Below are 26,733 nucleotides of genomic sequence, written 5' to 3' on the forward strand. Positions count from 1 at the left end.
CCTTACTATTCCTCATCCTGTTTAGTTACTCCTCCCCACCTTACCTCAACAATTCACCTATTATCCTTCCTTACTGTTCTTCATCCTATCTCTTCTTTTTCCTATTCCATATCCTACTTCATCTATTCTCCAGTTTCTCAACCATCTTCCTCCTTTTCCCTTAATATTCCTCATCCTACATCAGTCCAGGTCATTATTATTACCTCATTTTTTTTCTTTTCTTTTCCTTGCTCTTCCTTGACCTACCAAATCCTTTCCCTATTTTAATACAGCTTCATCCTTTTCCTCACTACTCCTCATCCTTTACCCTCCTGTTCCTCATCTAACCTCATCATTGTTATCTACGGTCCCTCTTGTCGTCTTTTTCGTTTTCTTTACTATTTTTCTTTTCATTGAAAGAAAATGCATAAGGGATACACTCTACAACAACTGTTCTTTCTGAAGAGAACTGAATATATGCTAGGGAGCTGTTGTTGCATTTGACAGCGCATCATCATAGCTAGGCGCGGGGAACATGTGGAGGTTTGGTTCCTGGATGGATGCCGCATTTGCGTCTCTCCACCAAACTGACAAGGGCACTTTAATGCCATACCAGTTAGTATTAAAGAACATCTAATGACACAGCTTTAACGCCACGCAAGTCCGTAAAATGATCCCTGTCCCAGCTAGGATCGAACCTGCGTCCAGTCGGTCAGCAGTTTATTACTATCACTCAAGCAATATCTCCCCGAACAAGCCAAATGATAAAAAAAAAAAAAACTCGAAATTTTAACCCTTCATTACGATTAATTATTTACATAGGTCTGTTACTTTGCAAACTCCAGATATTTATTCAGCTTAGAGAAGACTTAGAACGGAACGGGTTAGATTCAGCTTTCAATAATCCCTTCACTGTTAGGAAGTTCCCTTAATCTAGATATAATAATCGGGAGGTTCCAGGATTAAGAAAAAAAAAGGCGCCATCGTACTGAAAGGATTAACCAGTTTTTGCAGTATTACCGGAGATATTTCCTTAACCCCTTCAGCCAGTGGACGTAAATCTGAGTTCAGTCTTGCTATCCTCAGACGATCTTGTTTAGCTTAGAATACTTAGGATATAATTTTCACACACACACAGACACAGAATACCACATGCTGTCCTCTCCCCCCCCCCTTTCTCTCTCTCTCTCTCTCTCTCTCTCTCTCTCTCTCTCTCTCTCTCCCATAATGAGAATCAAGTATTAATGACCTATACAACACACGTAATAACTCGGCCCAGCGGTTATCACTGTCATCGCTCGCTTAATTAATATTCTCGTATACCTGACAGGTGGGTGGAATGATAAAGGGAAACAAAGCATTCCGATATTTGATTGCAGGATGTGATGAGGGAGTGATGATTGTGGTGGTGATTATTGTATTGGTGTTATTGTAGTGGTGGTAGGTGTGGTGGTGATGACAGATGTGGTGGGGACGGGTGTGGTGGTAATGAGTGTAGTGGTGACAGGCTTGTTGGTGGGAGCTGTGGTGGTGTTGGTTGTGATGGTGTTGGTGGTAGTGATGATGGTGGCTGTGGTGTTCGTTGCGATCGTGCTAGTTGTAGTCTTGTCTGGTGTAGTGGTGATGGTTTGTAGTGATGCTAGACGTAGTGATGTTAGTTGTGATGAAGGGCTGGTATTATTAGGTGTAATGGTGTTAGTTGCAGTAGTGACAAGTGAAGCGATGGCAGTTTTGGAGCTGTTAGTTGTAGTGGTGTCAGTGGTTGTAGTCAGGTGTGGTGAGGATATCTGTGTGGTGGTAGTTGTAGTTAAAAAAGTGTAGGTGTGCAAGGTGTAATCTATTGTTGCAACGCTGTCTCCCAAAAGATCAGTTACAGTGATGTCACATGGTTTAATATTGGATGGTTTTTCATGGTTTTGGATACGATGATGACGACTGTGATGATGTCAGATGCATTATTTCAGTTACTCGTATAGTTTAAACACGAATGAGATAAAAAAGTAAATATACAATTCCATGTTAATTCACTGGGTAACACAAAGTCAGTCCTAGCGGGAATTTTAACTTAATATTGACGAGAACAATTTAATCAAACCACCTGTACCTAATCTTGGAAGGATTAGTAGTTAAGTACTTAAGTCTGCGGTAAAAGGAACTCGAATTATTCACTTACTTAAAAAAACAAACTTTTCCGGCCAGGTTATTGTGAGGTACAGAAGCCCATTACCTGAGTCATATTACACGTGCATTATCTAACGGCAACACTAAGCATGTTTTTAATACTATTATAACATTTTCTTTTTGCAAATGTAATTAACTAATGTGGTTATGTACACCTGTTTATCATTCAATTTTTATAATGTTAAGTCAGCAATAAAAATATACCCGGGGGAGGCGGTGGTTCAATCGGTAGAGAGGTGGCCTGCAGTCCTAACGGACCCAGGTTCGAATCCCGGCTGGGGCAGGGAACAGTTTAAGGATTTGAATTTCATTGAATCAGGCTTTACTGATCTACCAGAAGACCCGCCGACATGTCGTAAAAATACCCCCGCTAATACCAATACACCAGTCCTGTATGAAACAGCCCTAGCATGTATTCAATATGGACGGTGGGTGTTAGCGCCGAAGTGGTGACATGTAGAGGTGTATGGTATGTAGGAGGACTGCTGGGCCTTGATAGCAGGCTGTGAAGCCTATGCCCAGAGTCGGACACATTAAAAAAAAAAATTACTTTTATTGTGCTTTATATCATGGAAAAAAAAAGGAGGAAGTGAAAGTATTTTGAAATGCAGTAATAATAACATTATATCACTTACATATTATATATTGTTCTGTCATTCCTCAAAGTGAAAATTGTGATATAAGGCGTCATCTTGAAGCTCGTCACATATGTCAGACGTACAGATATCTAAGCAGAAACAATGCCAAGGTTCATGTCTGTCGAGATGAAAAGTAAGGATGCTATTGATGCTGACTGCTGAACACTTAAACAGATGGGACACGTTCTTGTCACTACCATAACAATCAGCACACACACACACACACACACACACACACACACACACACACACACACACACACACATATCCACCCCACACACACACACACACCACACATCCACCCTCCCCCCCACACACAAACTCATATCAAAACTCAGACTCTTCACCTTTCTTATCAGTTCCGCAAGCACGAATTCAACGCCCATAACCGCAATCACGTACGCAGACAGAGCTAAAAGCAGAGCTGGAGATGAGCGGAGAAAATAAGACCGAAATGGATGAGAGAATCGAAAACTGATGCTCTCAAAATTGCGGAGCTCGTGACAGGCTGGCCAGTATATCAAAAGTCTGTTATTCATTTATCGTGCGTCCATCATCCCTTCATTAACCTGAATATATATTTTACTCGGCTGTCATCTATCTATCGCCAGTCTATCACCCTACATGCCCAGGAGAGTAGATGGAAAGTAGGGGGAGAGTTGGTAGGGAGGAAAAGGGACAGGAGGGAGGAAAAGAGAGGGAGTGCAGAGGAGAGAAAAGAGAGAGTAATTTAGAGGAAAGAGAGAGGAGAGAGGGGGAGAGGAGAAGAGAGGAGGGGGATAGGAAAAGGGAGGAAGGGGAGAGAAGGAGAGAGGGGAAGAGAAGGGGTACAGGAGGAGAAAGGCACATGGAAAGGAGGGAGGAGAGAAGGGAAAAGTGCTAGAACTGGAGGGGGAGAGGAGGGAAGGCAAGGGTTTCTGGAAGGTGTATATTGGACATAATAGGGACTGAAAGGGGAACAAAAATCACACCAGAGTGGAGAGGCAGGAGCGAGATAGAAGGAGGGGAAGGGGAAGGGGAGGAAACGAGGTGAAAGAGGAGGGCTAGAATAGGAGGGGAAAGAAGAAAAATTGCTACAGGAAGAGTGAATAAAAAAACTGTATAAGCAGAAGAGTACAGGGTGAGATGAAAGCCAGGTGGGCAGGAAAGGTAGGGAAGAGGAAGGGTAGAGGGGAAATAAGGGTTGAAGGAAATAAAGGTTGAGGGACATAAGGGTTGAGGGAAGGGGGAAAGGGGAACTGGGTGTTGAAAATTTGAGGACGGAGAAAGGAGGTTTAGGGAGACAACATACAAGGTCAGGAAGGTAATAAGGGGGTTGTAAGGAAGAATATACTAGACTGTACGGAGGAGGAGGAGGAAATACATCAAGTCAGGGAGGGAGGAAGAGAAGGAGGGTGTATTGAAAAAGAAAGGGATAAAGGTAAGGTGAACAGAGATAGAGGGAGGGTGCGTAGAGAGAGAGAACGACCACAGAAATGGAGGGATAAAGGGAGGGAGAGATGACAGGGTGGGATAAAAAGGTAAGTGGAGAAGGAAGGGATAAATGGTGGAGACAGACAGACAAAGACAGGGACAGATTATAAAATAAGGAAGTTGCTGATAGAGAGTGAGCGAAGGAAGAAGCCCTTACATTGTCAGCCGTAGGCTATAAGTGGTCAGCACGTCTGGACTCTGACAATATAGTCAGCAATACACCCACTGCTGGTATGTGTCCGCTTGGTTTATGTGTCCATGTGTTGTGCATATTCAATTACTGGTTACATGTGGCCTCTGGGTTTTTTGTGGTACTGTATTGTGTAGTTTTATTATCACATATCTCACTCGCTTTATCATGGGACGTCTTTTATCATTTTCGATAACTCCAAACAACTATTACTCTGTTTGGGGAGATTTTTCAAACTGGAAGGGTTAGATACAGCCTTCAGTAATCTCCTCATTACTAGCGTTTTTTTTTTTCCATGCTGAATATTATCACTTGGTGGCAGCAAATTGGTGGTTATGTCGTCACAGTGGAAGGATAAATGATACCATGCAGTAGAATCTGCACGTATATTATGTTTCTGAGATGGAATTAATGAAATAAATATATACATTACATAAAGCCATCAGCTTTCCAACAACCAATATTCACGGTCCACCTATCCATCATCCAGCCTTGTCATCATCAAAACAGTCTATGATCCCCCTAACCATCCTGATACCCACCTGATATTCTAACTAATCATCGCATTATCAAATCATACGCAGGTAGCTCGACCATGCGCACAAATTCTGCAACTTTTTATGTGCCATCGCCTTGTCCACGGATTCTAATTCATTATCTAACTAACTTGCAGAACTGAATGCCATGTTCTATATCACAAATTAATCCAGTATCTCAACGAAGAAGAAACATTATATATATATATATATATATATATATATATATATATATATATATATATATATATATATATATATATATAGATAGATATAGATATAGATATAGATATATATATATATTAGAAAGAAAAACAGTACAAACACACACACACACACAGAAGAGGTAGTTGTATATGTGCCTTTATATACAACGGGACAAAGAGCGCCACGCCCACGCCCACAGACACACATAAATATGACCCAGACACACGAAACACGAGAATAATGTCAGGGAGGTTGAGCCAGACTGATGTCCTCATTAAACAAGTTGGGCCTAACCATAGAATGTATAGCACGGTTCATACAGCACGATTCACCCGTAGCTTGACAATCATATACTGTATATAGTTTGTTGTACCTAATACCACTAAACACATTAATCATAGCCGTTTTGTGTCTAGCTGCAGCAAATGAGTGTCTTTGGGTGGCATTTTCAAGCGTTGATGAGGAAGGGAAACCTTAAGTCTGAACCTAGGTTCTTTGCGATTATAAGTTGGTAAGCGAAGGGCAGTGCACAAGGTATTAACCCAACTTAATTCCACGCTTAGGCCTCATGTAGTAAAGGTTTAATAAAGCCTGTCTCACACATCCATCCTTAAACATTACAAGCTCATAATTATGTAAACAGAACTATATAAGAGAACAGTTTACAAAAAACCAACAGAGTCGGAACATGATGCGTATGCCAGTACACTGTATCGCAAGATTATTCCATATATCTATTATACAGTCCTTTATTACTCCACCACGAGCGAAGGGGACCATGGCTAAGTTACTGACACTAGACATTTATGATGAGACTGACGAGTCTCCTTTCCCTGGGCAGCATTACCTTATATTAGCAATAAACTCCAACCATTAAGCCCTTGCGAGTCAGATCCAGTTGGAATGCCTGAACTTTCCAGGCCAACAGGCGTCCATTTGGTTATATGGCTACCACCCAACGCAGTAAATGGTTCCAGTGCTACATATATCCATTCGGCTCGTCACACAGAACTGCTACCTGAAGAATGTACTACAGCTAATGAGTGGATGGTGAGCGTCTGCACATTCCAGCTACCAGGAAATAAATACATGAAAATCAAAGAAATACACAGCGCCATGTGCACTGACATTTAGCGTAGTCAATTACCAGCGCAACTTCAACATAATAAACACATTGGAACAACATGCATTAGGGAAGTGGTTGGCTGATGGTAAGTCCAGTATATTGTTGTTTACTTGATGTCTTTTATGGAACAAATAATTCCCACAACCTCACTTCAGCTCCGCTATAACCTCCTCGCGGTATCACCACATGCTCAACAAAGTCCATTGCCAGGTTCGTGAAAGCTTAACTTTGTATGCAGGTGACGCGTTTGTCCATTTTTATCAGGACACCACCAGATGACTATTTAGTTTAAGGGAGATCTTTTATAATATAGGGATTAGTGAAAACTATATCTAAACTCTACAGTACGCAATAAATCTAAATTAAAATCATCTAGTGGAAAAAAACTATGGAATATAAAATAGGCTTACATGACCGTATTGAAAAGCTTAATTACGTTTCAAAACCACAATATCATCACACCCTTATAAGCCACCATAAACCTCAGCACAGCCTAATCACAGTCTCACAATAACCTGAACTGACTCCCTTCACAAATCACAATAAATTTCACCCCAACCTTATCACAGCCTGACAAAAACCTCATTGTAAGGTGTGGAAGCAATTATGCCCAGATACTGGAGTTGTGTTTGCTGAGGAGATGCAACACTTTCGGCCCGACTTGGTCCCTCTTCAGATAGATCTTTCAAATGAACATCTTACAGCTCAGGGAAATCAAACGTTGTATTTTGGGTGGCAGAGGGGACTTCGTTGTGCTTTTTTCTTAGGTATATATAATGCATTTTACGCTCTGACATTCTCTCATCATACTTATATATTTCCAGTACGGACAGCTTCCCTCAGTAACGTACATTTCATGGGGATAAAAAGGTGTAATACGCTAAATACTGTAATCGCTGAGGAAGAGGTGCTACGGAGCTTCCTATATATGACATCTGGAATACAACCCAAGGACCCATTTCAAACTGCGCCACATCACAGACGAAAAACATGGCACAGAAAATGCATGGTGAAAATATTTGTCCATCTGTAGGATCCTTCGCTGTGCTGGTCGGCCGAAAACACCTACTTGAAATCTGAGTGGAGAAGGAAAAAGTTCTCTGAAAAGTCGATGATTCATTTCAAATTATGGCAATATACTAATAGCTTGCTGAGAAAATACACGAATAAACAACAGGATTTCCCCCTCAGTGGAATTAATTTTTCTCACGGCATTGCGCAACCAAGCGATAAGTACATGCCATATCTACTTCCAATACCTTCACGTGGACGTAGATGAACAGGCTCCTTCATTCATTCAGACACAAGCGCTCTCACGGGTTGAGTCCACAAGCACAGATGCAAAACAGCAATTTACAACATTGTACTCTTTCCAACACAGACATACACGCATACATGCACAGACACACACATGCACAGACACAGTAACACGCACGCGCACGAGCACATACATACATATACACAGGCACAAATGCACAAACACATGCACGCACGCATACACGTTCACACACAAACACACACACATATACACACGCGCGCGCATGTGCGCGCGCACACACACACACACACACACACACACACACACACACACACACACACACACACACACACACACACAAGCACGCACGTACTCACACAAACACGCACCCTTGCACGCAAAGGCAAAGAAAACAGGGAAACCTTTTCAACAACGACGGCGAGGAAAGGCAAACGGCAAAGGAGGGAGGAGAAGGAAGAGGAGGAGGAGAAGAAGAAGAGTTGGAGGAGGAAAAGGGTAGAAGGAGGAATGAGGAGGAGGAGGGAGAAGGAGAAGGAGGAGGAGGAGAAGAGTAGGAGGAGGGAAGAGGAGAGTGGTGGGGTCAGAGGAGGACACTTGCCAGATAACTTATGTAGTGTGAGGCAGACAGCAACTCTCACATTTGGCCTTCCACAAAAATTTCACTTCACATTTTTATATGCCATTAAATCTTGATGTGTCAAAATTACCTTCTAAAAAATGCAAACAGATAAAAGTGCTTTTCCCTTTCTGTTTGTCTGTGCCTGTCTGTCTGTCTGTCTGTCTGTCTCTCTCTCTCTCTCTCTCTCTCTCTCTCTCTCTCTCTCTCTCACCTCCACCTCCCAATCAGCCACCTCGTTAGAACAGCTTGTTTCCGGGTCGTTACAAAAAGTTGTGCAATTTAAGTGCTGAATCACGACCCTCCTCTCTCCCTCCCCACCTCCCTCTTCTTCTCTCCCTCCCCTTCCCATCTTCTTTTCTCTCCTCTTCTCCCCTGTCCTGCCCTCCTCTCTCAACTCTTTTTCTCTCTCTCCCTCTCTTCCTGTCCCACTCCTCACCCCCTGTTCCCTCTCTCACCTCCCCTCTCCTCCACTACCCACTTCTCCCCACTCCTTCCCTCCCCTGTCCTTCCTTGTTTTCTCCTCACCTCCCTTTCTTCTCTACCCTCCTTTCCTCCCTTGCCCTCCTCTCTCCTTCCCTCTTACTCTCCTCTACTTCTTTCTCTTGTTTCTTAGTTTTCATATTTGAAATCCTAACTAGCATGTTATCCTATTTTCCTCTTAGTTTACCTGTCCTCTTGCTAACATCTGCTTCTGTTAATCATTTTGCTAAGAAACAAGTTCCATCAAAGACCATGGACCTGCGTCGTGGCAGCAGAGACTAAGCCTAAGAACAACATAAAAAAAAAAAATCTATTAAAATCATTCTGGCCCAATAACAACTCCCGTCCATTCAAGGCACTCCATGTATTCTTAAGACATTTTAGCCATGATTAGACCCAGTCAGAGTCATGCAGGCCCATTCTGTGTGTTCGGTGCAGTGAATTAATTTTATTTTTTTGTAGGTCATCACAGGTCCATTAAAGGAATTAAGTCAGGTTAAGTCACGTCATTTCACGCCATTTCAGTGTTATTCAGGACTTGGACCCTCTTCAAGTGTAAACGTTTGTAATGTACTGGTATATGTGCACAAATTCTAAGATTTTTTTTTTTTTTTTTTGCAATTACTACATTTGAGTACTGTATCATTTCACTGGGGTTCCAACCAGCACAACGATCACGAGCATGTGCATGATCGGGAGTGGAATTATTTACGTTACAGTTTACCATATCATGTTTGTTTTCCTGAATACTGGCATCCAATGATCTACAGTTTGTTTTACCTATGCACACGAAATTATTGTCTTTATAAGGAATTTTGTATACACTTGCTTAAGATTCGCCCGTGTTTTTTCCCCCTCACCAACTCTGATTTAACATTACAAGTATATTTCACAACAATGTACACCTCAAGATCTCAGCTGAAATTTTGTTTGCTCACGACCAGTTACGTAAGAGACAGATTTTGCTTGTTTGTTGGAAGATTATTTCTGGGTTACATAACATGTTTTCCTCGCTTTGACGTCAGCTTTATGATGCCTATTTTGTTGCTTGAAATATTGTTACACGTTTCAAGCGACTTTCTACGCAGACGGAACTCATTCAGGAATATACGTTCTAAACAACAATAAACAATCAACTTTAAACGCCATTACAGTGAAGATTTACACACACACACACACACACACACACACACACACACACACACACACACACACACACACACACACAAAATTACGCCTTTAAGCCCACACTCATAACAAAGTGCTTCTTAAAGTAGAAAGAAGATGTGAACTCAAAAGCACAACTTTACCTCCGTACACAGAGACATAACCATAAAGAACAGGATACCAGGGCAGCCAGGCACGAACACCATTATTAAAGCCTAACATTGCAATCTCCTCTCAATCTCCTGAATCTCCTAGTTCTTTGGCTCAGCTGTAATGGGAATGGTGAAAGTATTATGTGCTAATTTAACCTTACGACAATGAATAAGAGTGAACCATTCTTGCCGACTGCTGTAGGTGACAAGAATGGACGGCCTGATTTGTTCAACTGACCCCTGCATTTGTCTATGTGATGCTTGAATGCTCTTAAAGTACTTTCATTATAATACCCCACCTGAAATACGAACGACGAGCGCAAGTCAATAGTCAACGAACCACAAAGAGAGGGCAAAATAAAATGTACGTTTGTTTTCATCATTTATGGAAACAAAGAGTGGTAATAATATCCTTTTAGCAACATTTGGCAGCGGCTAAATGTAAGGCAGTGTCAGGTTTCGGTGTTGCCATAATCCTTCAGCCGTCGCAGTCCAGAGTATTGGATGTGCGGCGGTGACTGGTTCTGCAGTTATCGGAGCCATCTGGTGCAAACTGTTAGGGATCGGGAGTGGGCGTGAGGGTAGGGGAGGGGGTGCTGTGTGTGTGTGTGTGTGTGTGTGTGTGTGTGTGTGTGTGTGTGTGTGTGTGTGTGTGTGTGTGTGTGTGTGTGTGTGTGTGTGTGTGTGTGTGTGTGTGTGTGTGTGTGTGTGTGTGTGTGTGTGTGTGTGTGTGTGTGTGTGTGTGTGTGTGTGTGTGTGTGTGTGTGTGTGTGTGTGTGTGTGTGTGTGTGTGTGTGTGTGTGTGTGTGTGTGTGTGTGTGTGTGTGTGTGTGTGTGTGTGTGTGTGTGTGTGTGTGTGTGTGTGTGTGTGTGTGTGTGTGTGTGTGTGTGTGTGTGTGTGTGTGTGTGTGTGTGTGTGTGTGTGTGTGTGTGTGTGTGTGTGTGTGTGTGTGTGTGTGTGTGTGTGTGTGTGTGTGTGTGTGTGTGTGTGTGTGTGTGTGTGTGTGTGTGTGTGTGTGTGTGTGTGTGTGTGTGTGTGTGTGTGGATTCTTTCGCTTGACATCCTTGGATATTTTACTTCCTATTACTATTACGAAATCACTTGAACTGGCTGGAGACACACCCGATTGTAGACGATGGACGGTAGGCATAACCTGGGCCTGAACCTTGGACAATTTTCTTCAGTGCTCTCGTTCTGAAGCCCAGGGACATAGAGGCTCCCTTGGGGCTGTTTACTGTGATTGCCAGCCTATTGACTTCTCGACGGGGTTGGCAGTATTAGCCAAAGACCATGGTGTTGGCAGCCAAGGGAGTAGTTATCGCTGCTGCTTAACTACACTCTCAGGTGGATCCACTGAAGAGCTTCCGTAATATACCCAGAATAAGTGTTCAGACGGAGAGGCAGGATGGCGGTTGGTAAATCCGGCATCTCGTTTGATAAATCCGGTCATGACGCACACGAAATGAGGATTAGGCTCTTCCCTTCTGGGTCACTGGAACTTAATCCAATACTAACTCCTTTACAGTGAATGTTGGAATCCTCCCCTCTTGCTTGTAACTCCTCTGCAGCAAATGAATGTAATGGCAAATCTATTGTTCTCCAGCGCTCACCTCCACTAGCCTCACTGCTCCGATTTCTGTGTGGGAAACTGTAGAAGAGGCATGGTTGCCGCGGGCGGCTAACGGGAGAGGTGTTTAATATCGATTTCTGATGGCATATGAAAGGAAGTCGCATAGAGAAAGACAGGATGATTCTTATACAACGCAAGACAATGAGAACCATGGAGAGGAAACGATGCATCATAAACTCTACTTAATGTTTGTGTTAGCTGAAAATTTGCCGTTTCTGGCCTTCACACTAATATGGTCAGAATTCTAGTTTGGTTCCTTTGCCTTTTCTGTGTATGATCTTCACCGCTGATAGTTAGTCATCATGCCCAGGGAGACTTTTGTCTCTGCAATTTCGCTTCTGACCCCATCATCCTCCTTCAGGGATTAATCGAAAATCACTTGTTATTGTGCTCTTGTGCTAGGTATATCCAAGACCTTTGTTAAAGTTAACCACAGATATATTCAGGCTGTCTTCCATTGGTTTACTCTCATTCCGTATCCGTTTGGAATAGTTTCACAGCTGCCGCTGTAGACGCCGATGAACAGTCACCAAATGCACCACTACACGCACTCATCTCACAAAATGTCTCCATACCTAGTTTTGCCGAGTAAATATAAATGCTTATCTAGGAGCTGAAGTCACCATCTGCGTAAAGTGTGGAGGAAATCAGAGCAGTTCAGACCCAATGAAATTTTTAAGAGCCTGAATATCGAACGAGCTTAGTGGGAAGCATGGTAACAGGTGGACTCCTTTAGGAATGGGATCTGGAACTACGGGGATGATTTCATTTGTTCCAGATGTTACCTTGGAACATTTAATTAGCTAATTAGCTTGCGTAGGAGAGTCAACCGGGAATACGTACACCTGCTGCTTTGCGAGTCTTTGTACAACCAGTCCTCTCTCCTCACGCGTGATTGAATGGGAAACTTGCGAGGATCATTTTCTCCATCTCTCCCAACTTTGATCCCCACGTCTCTCTTAGGCTGTTCCACTCGCCCCTCACTGCCCACTGACCCATGAAGCCATCACCCACTATCAACTATCACATTTGTTTTTACTAGATCTTCTACTGACCTGAACTTCTTGTGTCTCGGCTTCTTCGCCCTCGGGAACTTATTATTACTTCCATCTTACGTCTCTCAGTTGGGCTTCTTATTACCCTCATCTTTTGTCTCTCGGTATGTTCTCTTTCTTGCCAGGTACCATTGCCCTAAAGTAGGTCCCAATATCTTTTCCCCGTATAACTATAAATTCCTGTTTTAAACTTATATATGATGTCTCTCTCTCTCTCTCTCTCTCTCTCTCTCTCTCTCTCTCTCTCTCTCACACACACACACACACACACACACACACACACACACACACACACACACACAGTTCCATGTTCTCCTTCTGCCAGCCTCTCCTTCGCTGTCACTTGTTTTATTTCACTTCCCTCCCTCTCCTCTTTCACTTTTCCCTCTCTCCTCCTCTATTGTTTCTCTCCCTTGTGTCCTGTGGTAAGGTCTATATCCATCTTCCACTGCAACGTTTCCTGTCCTTTTTCATCTCTCTCTTTTCGTGTTTCGTACCTGAACAACTTTTGGAGAGAATAATGGTTGACGAATTATCTCACACTCCGCCATGTTTGTTTTCTTGATGGACGACCACACAGCGCTCAGGTCTGCACTCCATCTATCATGCAAACACAAATGCACTTAATGTAATTCCTCCCTTGATGCCACGATTCTGTCTTCTCCCTCTCCCTCCCTTCCTCCACACACACACACACACACACACACACACACACACACACACACACGTCAAGAGAAAAAGCACCAGTAAAGAAGAGGATCAGCAAAGAATAAATGGAATCAGCAGAGGGAGGCCAAAGAATAAATGGGATCAGCAGAGGGAGGCTTAAGGGCGACCTGTCTGTCTAGCTTGACGATGAGTGAACTGGTAGGACGTGGAGGTAAATATTCTCTCTTTACCTTTCCTCAGCCTGACTTAAAACCTCTACTGTACGATTCTAGTCACGAAGAAGTGCTACGGGAAGCATGTAGAGCCGTAGTACTATATTCCGTCAATGAGCTATGGGATACAGGGCGCAAATGGACAAAAACCTCCTCCCAATATAAGGTGAACGTACAATAACACTTTCAGCTAGCGGATGTCAGTTTTATTTTGGTCTCGCTTACTCCATTATACTCAGTTTAGGAGAATCCCCCTCTCCCTCGTAATCTAGGAGTTAATCAAGGGTGTCTCCAACCTCTCCAGTTCACAAATCTCTCCAGAGCTGGGCATAACCCTCTGAATCCACTACCATCAACAAAAATAAGAGAAGTCACCGGGCTAAAGAAATTGTTACTTGTAGCTTCATCTTTCAGTAGTTCGTGGTCTCTTGGATACTGCGATGTTAACATGGTCACTGATGATGGCGCGGCAAAAGTGTGGTATTTAAATAACAGGGTAAACGAGTATGGCACTGGTACATTTTTTTTTTTAATGGTTTCCAAGTAGTCAGATGAGTGAAACAAAAAACATCACTTACAGCGACAGAAAAATTTAACGAGACACTCAACACAATTTTACACTTACCTTGTTTCAATTATGTCCTGAGACCCCCTTTACACCACGCAAGGCAGTTTTGGTCTCCAGTCACTGCAATAGATAAACATAATACTCCCTCGTCAGTGTGTAAAAGTAAGTAATTGAAAGATAATAGTAACACTAATACATATAAAAACATAATGTCCCCTTCAATCCGGGGACATTTGTTTTCATTCTTGCTGTTACCAGACGATGCTTTTCAGGGCTGAAGTGCGCCCTACAAGTGAAGGAGATTGTGCAAGTTGTATCTGTTCCTTCCAGCTCCGAAAGTCTCTCCTGAGCTGAATAATCTCGTCTGAACATGACAAGGATAAAAACTTACAAGACAATTACGAAGAGAACAGGTTAAAGGGATGGAACTGACACTCCTCCTGCTCACCCGCTAAATCATATAATTCTCGTTAAAACACACACACACACACACACACACACACACACACACACACACACACACACACACACACACACACACACACACACACACACAAGCTTACCTTTAAATCTTATCAAAGCTCTCAACAGATTATTTTGCAGTTACTGGACAAAGAGGCACGGGCTGAGGGAGACTTAATTACAGTGCTCAGTTTCACTACTGAATTTATCACAGATTTTTAGAGAACGTGTTATTAGTTAGTTCTTAGTAGGTAACGCTTAATAACGATATAGTTTCATTTTATTGCCTTTCAGACAGCACCACCACCACAACCACCTACCTCAACCACCACCACCACAACCACTGCGACCACCACAACCACCAACACCACCAACAACTACAACAAAAATGGACATCAGCCAGTAGGGACAAGACAGAAATCCAAGTGAAAATAGAGTAACGTAGACCAACACCAGTATAAGTTGCCTGGTTACTTTATACTTTTGAGTAAGTGATATAATTTTCACTTGTAATGTAGGCTGAATGCACTTCCTCCCAGTTACTCTTCATGCTGCAATAATTTCCTTTTTACTGTGTGTGTGTGTGTGTGTGTGTGTGTGTGTGTGTGTGTGTGTGTGTGTGTGTGTGTGTGTGTGTGTGTGTGTGTGTGTGTGTTACATCTTACCCACTGAATTCTGAATAAAAGCAGACGAATTTATCCAGCACGGGAGAGAGGCCCTTGGGTTTCAGGGATTAATGCCAATATATAAACCCGATAATGCAGTTAAAGCCGTAAATAGGACATAAACCTGCTGTCCCCCACCACGATGCTTTGTGCCGCTGGACTGGTGGTGTCTGTTGATCTCCTGACGCTATCATTACAGCATTGACGTACGCTGACGGCTTGTCTGCCTCCTGTCTCGGGTACCTTATTATGATTTCACGGAATACTGGGTGGGTGTGGATTTTGCTTCTACCTCAGACAAAGGAATGTATTTATTTATTTATACGTTCATTCATTTATTTACTTATTTACTTTACCAATTAACATATTTATTTATTTATTTCCTTTCTTTACTGACATATATTTATTTTTATTCATTTATTTATGTATTTTTTTTGTGCTTGACGCTATCTTATAAAATTGTGTAGGGTGGCAATGGTTGATATCAATGTTAACGTTTTGCTGCATCACTCCATTATTTTACACATAATTTTTAGATTACAGTGAGGACAGTGAACACATTTTTTTAAGATACTGTGTTCCTCGAGACTTAAAAAAAAAAAAAAAAAAAAAAGGACTACGTGACTTCTGTTCTGGGATAAACTACCACATAATAATATTGGTTAGTATTTTTAACTGCCTGTACACACTGATGACTTTGATCCTAGTCACTGTCGTTATTATATGTTGCTTATATCTTCTTTCCTCACGATATACATTTGTCTATAATCGCTTAATTTATGCACTCATCTATCACTAACCCTCTCATGGTCCGGACAGTCCTAGTATTGTATTCCAGCCAACGCCAGATGATATGCAGAGTAAGTCAGAGTCTGAATGTTCTCATCGGTGTCATTAACCATCACATGCCTGGGACAACTCTAGTATTCTGCTTACTGACGGACGATGTTATATTCGAATGAGTGAGTACAGGAGCCTAAGGGTGTCATTACCAAAACCAATTATCTTTATCATTTCCCCTCCCCCCCCTCTCTCTCTCTCTCTCTCTCATCAGTTTTAGCCTGCTTCTGCTTCCCTCTCCGATTCCTCGCTCTTTCGCTCTCTCCCCTTTCCCGACACCATCCCCGTTGTTCCAATAATCGCTCCCTCCTCTCCCTCCCCCGTCCCCGACAGTGAAATATAGCCGGCTCTCACCGCAGAGTTTGTAATTATCTGGTCGTGTGCAACTACACGTGTGGGGAGAACACCTGACCTTCACGTAGAGAGAGAGAGAGAGAGAGAGTCACACAGATACAAAGATCACACAGATTTTGCGATCCCTTGGAGGTGGTCCGGCCTTAATGCTAAAACTTTAACCGGCCTTAATGCTAAAACTTTAACCTTGTCACAAGAGAGAGAGAGAGAGAGAGAGAGAGAGAATGATAAGGGTGGAGACTGCAGAGGTACACCCGGGTTTAGGAGATACACTAGCTGCTCCTCTTCTTTTGTGATTTGTTTTCATTTTACGCCGTAACAATCTCGTATGTGTCTATATGTAGGCTGACCTGAGAAGAAAGCACAGTGATAAATCCTCGGAGTCAGATATAATACAGTAGTTCCCTTGTACATAGGAAAAGGGGAAGAGGAGTGTGTGGCAGTCGTAGAGGTATTTGAATGTTTAGTACAGTGGGAAAGATACTGCAGGATAATATCGAGGGGTATCTGATGTTTAGTGCAGTAAGAAGGATACTGTAGGGTAACATCGAGGGGTATTTGGTGTTTATTGCAGTGGGAAAGATAATGTAGGGTAATATCGAGGGGTATTTGATGTTTAGTGCAGTGGGAAGGATACTGTAGGATAATATCGAGGGTTATTTGGTGTTTATTGCAGTGGGAAAGATAGTAATACTGTAGTCTAAGTTATTGACATAGTGAGTGAGAGAACAGAGGGAACGCTAGGAAAGGAACATGGAACTTTGGGAAAGGGATGGGGTGTGTACTCTAGGAACAAACTTTAAAATATCAGAAACTATGGCCGTACTCTCTTGAGCTTATTTTTTCTAGCACCCCTTTCATAAAAACTAATCTTGAATATTTCGCTTCACAATTGTCTTCTGTTCTACCGCTTTCTTTCTAATGCCGATATGGGCTGGTGAAATGGCATATAAGAGATACATAACGTGCTTGATGTAGAAGTAAACTGTAAGGAAGAGGTGTAAGAAGGCCTCCGAAGCTGACGAGAAAACGTGCATTTGTCTGTAATTGGTGATGTCGGTAGGGCACTGTATATCCAGCACTATGCTTCCTACGACAATGACAAATTACTGTATCTTCAAATCAGTGACATATTTCAAAGTTCTTTTTTTTTTTTTTTTTTTTTTTTTTTTTTTTTTGCTAATTTCAGAAGATTTTATTTACCATTTGGAATTATTTATATTAGTGAAGGTGGTTAATAAAGACTGTATCTAACTCCTCCTGTTCGAAAAGTAACCCGTAAGCTAAATGAAATTACCCGGTGATAGGAAGAATAACAGTTAAAATACGGTAGCAGACTGAAATCGTTAAGTTAGTACCTTACCCTATGCAACACCCTGTATCAAAAAACTTTAAATGAAACTTCGACTAGTAAAAGATACCGGGAGTATTACTTGCACATACATCACATGGTAGTCTGAATATCGAAACGCTTTGTCATAACTGTGTATCAGAGTGTCAAGTGTAGCCAGGGGAGAGGTACAGTATATGCACACAGAAAAATATATTTTGACAAGTACACACGAAAACAAACACACAGGCACACAATACACAGACTGAGCTAAATTATTTCAGAGTTTACTCGTATGACTGATGAGGAGGGGTGTCATGGAGAGAGGTGGAATTGTGTGAGGGAAAGGGGAGTGGGGAAAATACAGAGAACTTTGGCGATGTGGATGTGTAGATTACTGAGGATGGGAACAGGATAGGAGGACAGGAAAGAGGAAGGGAGAGTATATACTGACAGGAATGCCGTATGGAAATTAGTAAGAATAATGAGGTGGGAAGAATAAAGGTAAAAGAAATCATCTAAAATTCAATCACCCTAACCTGGTGGGGATTTTCGTCCATCTACATCTTATTTCCCGTAGCACAAAGGCAGAATACGAGAACAGTATAACTTAACATCCTTCACACAGAACTTCTTTGTGAACGGCGCCATATTCTTAATCTCCTGTTTCAGCTCCATATTCAAGATGGAGATAAGTCAATTTTACGTCTAGTTAAAGTGAACAGAGCATAAAAGCGGCAAGAACAAATTACGAAAAGCCATCCTAGTAGTGAAGAAGTTAAATAAAATAAATTGCCAACAGCCGGTGCCTCAATAACCCCGTGATTGTAAAACTTGGGCCTCTTTAACACCACACCTGCCACTCCCTTCCTCTGTTTTATTTTTTTCTGTGTGTGTGTGTGTGTGTGTGTGTGTGTGTGTGTGTGTGTGTGTGTGTGTGTGTGTGTGTGTGTGTGTGAGAGAGAGAGAGAGAGAGATTTGGGTGGGGTGAGGGGAGGTAAGACAAGCACGGTGGAAATGAGAAAAGTTGCAGGGAAAATGAGGAGAAGGAGGAGAGGAGGAGTAGATAGACAGTCAAGTACAGTCACGGGCAAAAGTTCGTCTACTATTCCACTGTATTTGTCTCACACTTAGGCCATGTTCGTTACGTTTCTCCTTGACGCATCGTATCAAAAATAATCATCTATGGGCAGAGAAACATACAGGGCTTCTCAAACTTGGGAATAACAGTAAGCAGAGGGGAAATTTTGAGATAGAATGGAAAAAAACTAGCGAACTTTTGTCCCCGACTGTGACACACACACACACACACACACACACACACACACACACACACACACACACACACACACACACACATTTATCCGGATTCTCCCAAAACAATTCTTAACTAGTTACCTATTTACCTATTGTGTAGCTACAGTAAGGCAGCTTCCCCGTAACTATTTATGGTATCTAAAGTATGAAATTTGGCATCATACACAAGTCTGTGATCTTTAAAAGTCGTTCAAGGTCATTCAAAATTGGAACATGTACTCAGATAAACCCAAGGAAGCTTCTTGTGTAATATCAACAAGCTCTGAAGACAAAGGTGTGGAGGAAAACATTAGTACATCTAACATTTGTCTCAATAACTGGTTGACTGTATGCTTAACTGCAACCATATTCCTTTATGATAATAAATGGGATCACAGCTTTATTTCTGTAAAGTTACAGCTTTACAGCTTTTGTGGTTTTCTCTAAAATGTGTTACAAAGAAAGCACTGAAAAGATACGAATTCGTTACTTTCAACTAGGCTAAATGGCAAAATATTCAGCCAAACTCTCAGCAAACTGTTCTATCATAGGATTCTCAACGAAATAGCTGTACCTAAATTAGTTTCTGAGACACTTCACTTTCAGATATGCAAATTTTGCACCATCAATGAGTATATGACGTCAAAAAATAGGTCAGGGCCATTTATATTTGGCACAAGTACTTGGGTTACCCTAGGGTACCTTCCTGTATAATATCAACATCCAAGAAAAAAAAAAGTACAAAGAAAAATAATAATACTTGCCAAAACAATAAGCTTCGCCAAATATATTGCGAAGCTTAATAATTTAATGTAGGCACAAATACCTATGACTTAATTTTCCATTAGATGCAGTCGTCTGTGTAAGTGAAGTGATGGTAAATTCATTGCCAGACGCCATGTATCCCAAACGGGGTGGCCAAGGGCTTAGAGTTAATTGTTTTACAGGGAGGGGCACTAATCCTCCACCAACCCCACCTGACACGTAGGGAGAACGTTATGCCAGCAGCATCTGGTGTTCCCAGGCGGTCACCCATCCAAGTATTAACCAGACCCAACGTTGCTTAACTTCGCTGATCGGACGGGAAACGGTGTACTCAACGTGGTATGGCCGTTTATCGCATAAATTAGTGATTTCTCTAGTTTCCAGCTCCGTTTCAGTTGTTGCTTCTGTTGTTGTTGTTGTTGTGGCTGTTGTTGTTTTTGTTGCTGTTGCTGCTGTTACTATCAAATTAATACAACAGCATCGAAACATACCACAACAAACTCAATGCGAGAGAGAATCGGACTGGCCTGCATCAAGAGGAGTTACCATGTATGCCTTGTATTAAAGTAATGGAGAAAGTTATTAAATTATTTTCCAGCCAAACGTGGTTGCAAATGGAACAATGCTGGACAAATGGATGCGTTTCGAGCGAATATCCTTCTATATTTTCTGAGCTACATCTGTAAAACTATTAATTGTCTTTCGAAAGCCAATTTCAGTCTTGACAAAAAGTCAAACGAGGCTAGTTTTTTGCGTCCATTCTATTTCACCACATATACACATGCGAACAGTCACACGCACACTGAATCATAAACTCATAAACGTACACGCACACAATGTAATTAGGCGTACTGTACATCAAACTCATTCGTGCATGCGTCCAGTTACTACGTGAGTTGAGGAAGAAGGAAAAAGGAAAAGAAATAAGAAACAGAGTAAATAAAAAACGGAAAAGTAAAAGAAGCTACAAGTGAGTTGAGTAGCTTAGGAAAAAGACAATAAAATGGAGGAATGAAGAAAGGCAAGTACTGACCCTTTCATAGTTGCGACAACTCTAGTACGGTATCTTATACCAGCTATGACCAGGCTATCATAATCAGCTAGGAGTTAGCTATACAGTATTAGGCTGAGGGTGTGGAGATGAAAGCGCTGAAAATAGAAACAAGATAATCAAAATGCAATGAAACGGCACCTGTAAAACAGGAAATAGAGTCTCAAGCAAACAAAAAGAAGTTAAGCAGGAAAGTAGGGGATGCAATTTAAAGACCTTTTTTAAAGAGGAATATGAAATGAAAATATAGAATCGAGAGGGAGGAAGCGAAACAGGAGGCAATGGAAATTTAACCAAGTTACTGCTACTATTGTTATTGATGTGACCCCGGGATCACCTGAACGTTAGCTCGATGGACTTCAGATTGAAATATTACCGTTCTCGTGCACAATAGTCCTTTCAGAGGATAGGGAGGGAGTTGATGGAGGCTGAAGGAGAATATAAGAGGGAGGCGAATGAAAGGAAACAGGAGGCTGTGTCAGGAGGACCGTGAAAAATGAAAGGTAAGGAAAAAAAAAAACAGGGGGTGACTCTGTGAATGGGGCTATGCAAATAAGAAAAATTAAAGTTGAGGGGAGAGGAAACGAAACAGAAGAAGGTTATGTTAATAATATACAAAGGTAGAGAGGATGAAAAGGAAGTGAGGGAAATAAAACAGAAAGAAACCTTTTATAGATCATTAAAAAAGAAAGAGAATTTAAGAGAGAGAGGACACAAAACAGGTGGAAGCTGTTTAAGTAGCACTACGCAAAGAAGATAGAAGAGAAAGGCAGGAACCGAAAGAAGTGGAGACTGTGTAATTAGGGCCATGTAAAGAAGTAGAGGGTAAAATGGAGAACAAGGGAAGGAAGCAAGACGGTCCTAATCAGACAGGAGGAAGAAGGACAAGGGGTAATATTGGCAAGAGGAGAGAAACTGGCAAAAATGAGGGAGAACAGACAGTGGCCGCGGATGAGTGTGGCAGGCAAAAGCAGACAACGCCAGCGAAACTACAGAGAAATGACTATGTGTTTCAGGATGATCAATACACGGATGCACAAACTTACGATCAGTTACTTGCCTTTAGTATGATTTGCTTTTGTACGAGCATGAAGGAAAAGGGAGTTCAGAATCCTCTCACGAAAGGGAAGTGACTGCAGGTTTGTGTTTCCGTGTCCGCATGATAGTAGTAGTAGTAGTAGCAGTAGTAGTAGTAGTAGTGTAGTAGCAGTAGTAGTAGTAGCAGATGTAGAAGTGTAGTAGCAGTAGTTGTAGTAGCTGTTGTTGTTCCTGTTGCTGTAACCCCAGATTCATCTGAATGTGAACCCAGTAAACTACAGGCTGAAGATGACCTCCCGCAACCCCAATCCTCCTTTCGGGAGATAGGGAAGGAGTTGAGAGATGTTTTTGTATAACCGGGTAGCTCCAACACCCTGTTGTATCGGTGCCACCACTCAAAGGCCTCCCTCTCCCACGAAAGAGAACTGAGAGCAAACTTGTGCATCTGGGTCCAACATGGTAACAATCACCAGTTTGTTCCATTCACTTTCACTCCTCTCCGCTCCCCACTACCCCCCATCTCCCGTCCCCACTCCCCTTCTCCCCTCGCAACTCCCCACACCTCCTCCCTGCAACCTATCCTGCAGAATTCAGAGGGGAAGGAGAGGCAGGGGAGGGGGACCTGTCATTAAGGCAGTGAAAAATGATAAGGAAGAAAATCAGCTCCCATGAGACGCCACGCAAGAACCCGATTACCACTGGGGGAAACTGAGCTGAACAAAGGGTGGAATAAAGTTAATAGTTACCCTTTGTGTGTGTGTGTGTGTGTGTGTGTGTGTGTGTGTGTGTGTGTGTGTGTGTGTGTGTGTGTGTGTGTGTGTGTGTGTGTGTGTGTGTGTGTGTGTGTGTGTGTGTGTGTGTGTTTTATAGAGTCGCATTAAATCCCATTAAATTTCATACACCCTTGACTAAAAACACATTAATTTCAGCTTATGCCAAAAATATTTCCTTAAATTAAGACAACACTCATGTATACTCAGCAAAAAATAATAAACCTTACATTCATCTGTCAGAGGGTGTATTTTATCTTTGCTTACACCTTACACTATCCTAAATGACATTCTCCTCATTCACCCACTCACTATTACACCTATTCACTCCACTCTTACCCTTCCTTGCCTAGCCGCAACCTAGCTCTGCCTACACACTACCCTCCCCTCTCCCCTTCTCACCCTCGGCTACTGCCCACCCATACTCTCCCTTTCCCAGCCCGCAGTCTCCCCACCTACACATTGCCACACTCAGCCCCCACCCATCCCACCCAACTAACACACAATCCCTCATCCACCCCACCCCATCACACCTACGCAGTGTCTCTCCCAGCCCTCCACCCGGCTCTACCCACAAATCACCCTTAACAGCAAACGTCAATATTACAACAATTACCCATCCTATACCCCGCCCACACTCACCCTCACCACAATATTCACGGTTCAACCATCCTCTGCCCCACCTACACTCACCCATTCCACAGCACTTACTCATCCTCTGCCCAACCCACACTCACCCATACCACCACATTCACTCATCCTCTTCCTCACTGACGCCTTCACATTCATTACATTCACTCACCTTCAGCCTTACCCACGCCAATGGACTCACGCACCCTCAGATTAACCCACAACACAACACACTCGTCCTTCATCTCACCCCTAACCCAAAACCACACCCACGCGCCCAGACCCACACACTCCTCTGCCTCCCGTATCCCTCCTTCCCTCCTGCCGGAACACTGGCCATATAACTCCCATAAATAACTCAAGAGAGGGACAACATTCTATAAATTCCAATTTTTCCGCTGCTGGTGGACGCGGAGTTACAGCTCATAGGTCACCCGAGATGAGGGGTGAGAAAGAAGGAGGGAAGAGAGGAGAGAAAATGGAAGAGACATTTCCTCCGGCCTTCCATATCATCTCCTCCTCCCCCCCGTCCCCAACTCTTGTGATGCAGAATAGCAAGACTGACTGAGTAAATTCTGAGAAACGGGGAAAAAAAAATGCTGACACCTAAGCCCTTTCCCTAAATTACGTCGAACGGTGACATATTTAACTACCAGTGTTTATGCCAGTGAATCTGTTGTCCCAGGCATGCAAATCCCTGGGCCTATTTGACGTCGGGCTAGTTTTTAATTAACTTTCTAGTGAGGACTACATCATTTTTTTAACGTAATTATTAACAGAACCATAACTACTTTTCCCAAAAAATGCAATAGTCTGAAGGTGCATTTTTCATTACAAGTACAGTATTGCCTTCAAGGACTGGGTTTAAATACTTTATATACAGAGAGAGGTAAAAGTATTTTCAAGCATTTGAAATGAAAATGAGGCTATCAGTTCATCATAAAATCACCTTCACTAGCTCTTTCGCCTTCACTTGACCCAAATTTTCTTCATTTTACAGCTTTCACGTAGCTCAATGGCAAAAAAAAAAAAAAAAAAAAAAAAAAAAAAAAAACAGTGTTGCGGCTTCACGTCCCTTCCATAACACACCTTCGTGACTATCTCCATGCTCTAGTGTTACTCTGCTGTTACACCTTAGCATTCAGATTTGAAGGATGGTAATTTTAGGCCACGTAAGAGTGAAAATGGTATAGTTCGGGTATCATTCGTGAAAACAGACATAACCTACAGTGATTTAGTGCTCAATGGATAAAGACACTGAAATTAATTCGAAGATAGTTGTCATTGGCATACCTCAGACAACTCATTCATGAATTACAGATGGCAGACATGGATGTGGACACAAACATTTTCTTTAATATACTGTAAATTGAAAGAATCACAAAAAAGAGTATACTGGATGACATTTATTTCTAACACACACACACACACACACACACACACACACACACACACACACACACACACCGCTCGCTGGTGCAGTGGTAACGTTCTCGCTTGCCAACTGGTGGACGGGAGTTCGCGCCTCGCTCAGGTTGCGAAAAGTTTCACTGATGAAGTGGGTGGTTACTGTCCCCCTTGAGCAAGGGGATGGGTGTGTGTGTGTGAAGGTCACAGCGTTGCCCTTAGATCGGACTATATGAGCTCTCAGCTCCCTTCCGGGAGGGTAAAAAGCTGACGATCACGACCATCAAGTGATCCTGACCGACCCGGTGAATTACACAAACAGTCTAAAATCCACAAGCACACACACACGCGCACACCTAAACCTACACTCAAACCCGCAAGCACACATCTACATCCACCAACATCTACAACATTCACACGCACATCGACACCCACATGTACACGCACATCCACACCCACACGCACACGCACACGCACACCCACACATACGCACACGCACACATAGGAAACTTTATTTATTTCACTATTTCTGTGGTGCTGACTGTTGGGTTTGGTAGTCTATCTTTTATCTCTCTGTTTATTTTTGCCTGTGCAGTAAATGTTGTCCCACTAAGGTACGTTTTCCAGTGTATAAATAAGCCTGATGCAACCCTATGTGCAGTGCAACAGAGGGGTCGATGGATAGAGAGAGAGAGAGAGAGAGAGAGAGAGAGAGAGAGTATAAAGCAGAATCAGTGTGGGCAAGAAGGAAGAATGTAAATGGAGAGTGATCAGCAGACTCTGAAGAATGGGAGAGTGGAAGAAGGGAAGAGGAAGACCAGTGAAGAGAAAAGAGAGAAAAGGAATAGCAACGAGATGAAGAAGAGAGAAGATTGTGAGGAAGAGAGGAAGAAAAATGGAAGGAGCGTCAGAGGAAGCGAAGAAAAGGAAAGAAAAAAAAAGTAAAAGAGGATTAAAATATACACATATAGAAGGATGGGAAAGATAAAAAAAAAAGATGAAAGGGGGGGGGAGGAAATGAAAGAGGAAATGAGGGCAGAGACACGACTGAAGATGAACAAAGAAAAATGAGGTGAGGAAAAGAAAAAAAAAGAAAGATGGAACAAAGCTGATGTGGATAGATAAAGGGAAAGAGAAAAGGATATAAAGGGGAAACAGAGAGACGTGAGAGACAGGAAACTGAATGAAGTGAAGGAGTGAGGGAGGGAGGATATAGAAAAATAGATAGAAGGATGACAAAAAGGGATAGAAGAAGCGGAAGAGAAAACTGGGAGAAAGGATGATGAGAGGCAGAGAAAAGAAAGAAAAGGAGAAATGGAAAAGCATGAGTAGTAATGGGAAAAGGAAGACGTGGGAAAAAGGAAGGAAAAGGGCGAGAAAAAGGAATAGGGAAGAAGGGGAAATAAGATTAGAGAGAGAGAGAGAGAGAGAGAAGTGAGATGATGTAGGTAAGCGGCGGAATGGGGAGAAAACACTGGCCTAGCCATGAATAGATAAAGGTCTATTAATGCCAAATGTGTGTGTGTGTGTGTGTGTGTGTGTGTGTGTGTGTGTATGTGTGTGTGTGTGTGTGTGTGTGTGTGTGTGTGTGTGTGTGTGTGTGTGTGTGTGTGTGTGTGAGAGAGAGAGAGAGAGAGAGAGAGAGAGAGAGTACTCAGGAACGACCCCTCTTCCCACACAACACAACACTCACTCTTCCGTCTTATACTGTAGCCTACTCTATGCTTATCTCTCCACCTCAGTCTCCCTCTATCTCTCCTCCAGTCGCCTTGCATACACCTCCCTAGCGCAGACACAGACATACTGTGGACTCACACACATTCTCTCTCTCTCTCTCTCTCTAGAGAGAGAGAGAGAGAGAGAGAGAGAGAGAGAGAGATAATACAAGCGGAAACCTGGAATAAGAGGACTTAAAAATGACTTTCTGAATAAAGCAATTTACTCATAAAAATAACAAGCAGAT

General features: G+C 42.5%; 1 pseudogene; it reads right to left on the reverse strand.

Moving 5' to 3' along the window:
• Positions 1 to 20,108: 20,108 nt before the first annotated feature.
• On the reverse strand, positions 20,109 to 20,227 carry LOC145405956 (5S ribosomal RNA; annotated as a pseudogene).
• Between the last annotated feature and the right edge of the window lie 6,506 nt (positions 20,228 to 26,733).

The sequence above is a fragment of the Coenobita brevimanus genome, chromosome 68 (genome assembly GCF_032717465.1).
Source record: "Coenobita brevimanus isolate Jiangsu-jjx chromosome 68, ASM3271746v2, whole genome shotgun sequence".
NCBI lineage: Eukaryota > Metazoa > Arthropoda > Malacostraca > Decapoda > Coenobitidae > Coenobita > Coenobita brevimanus.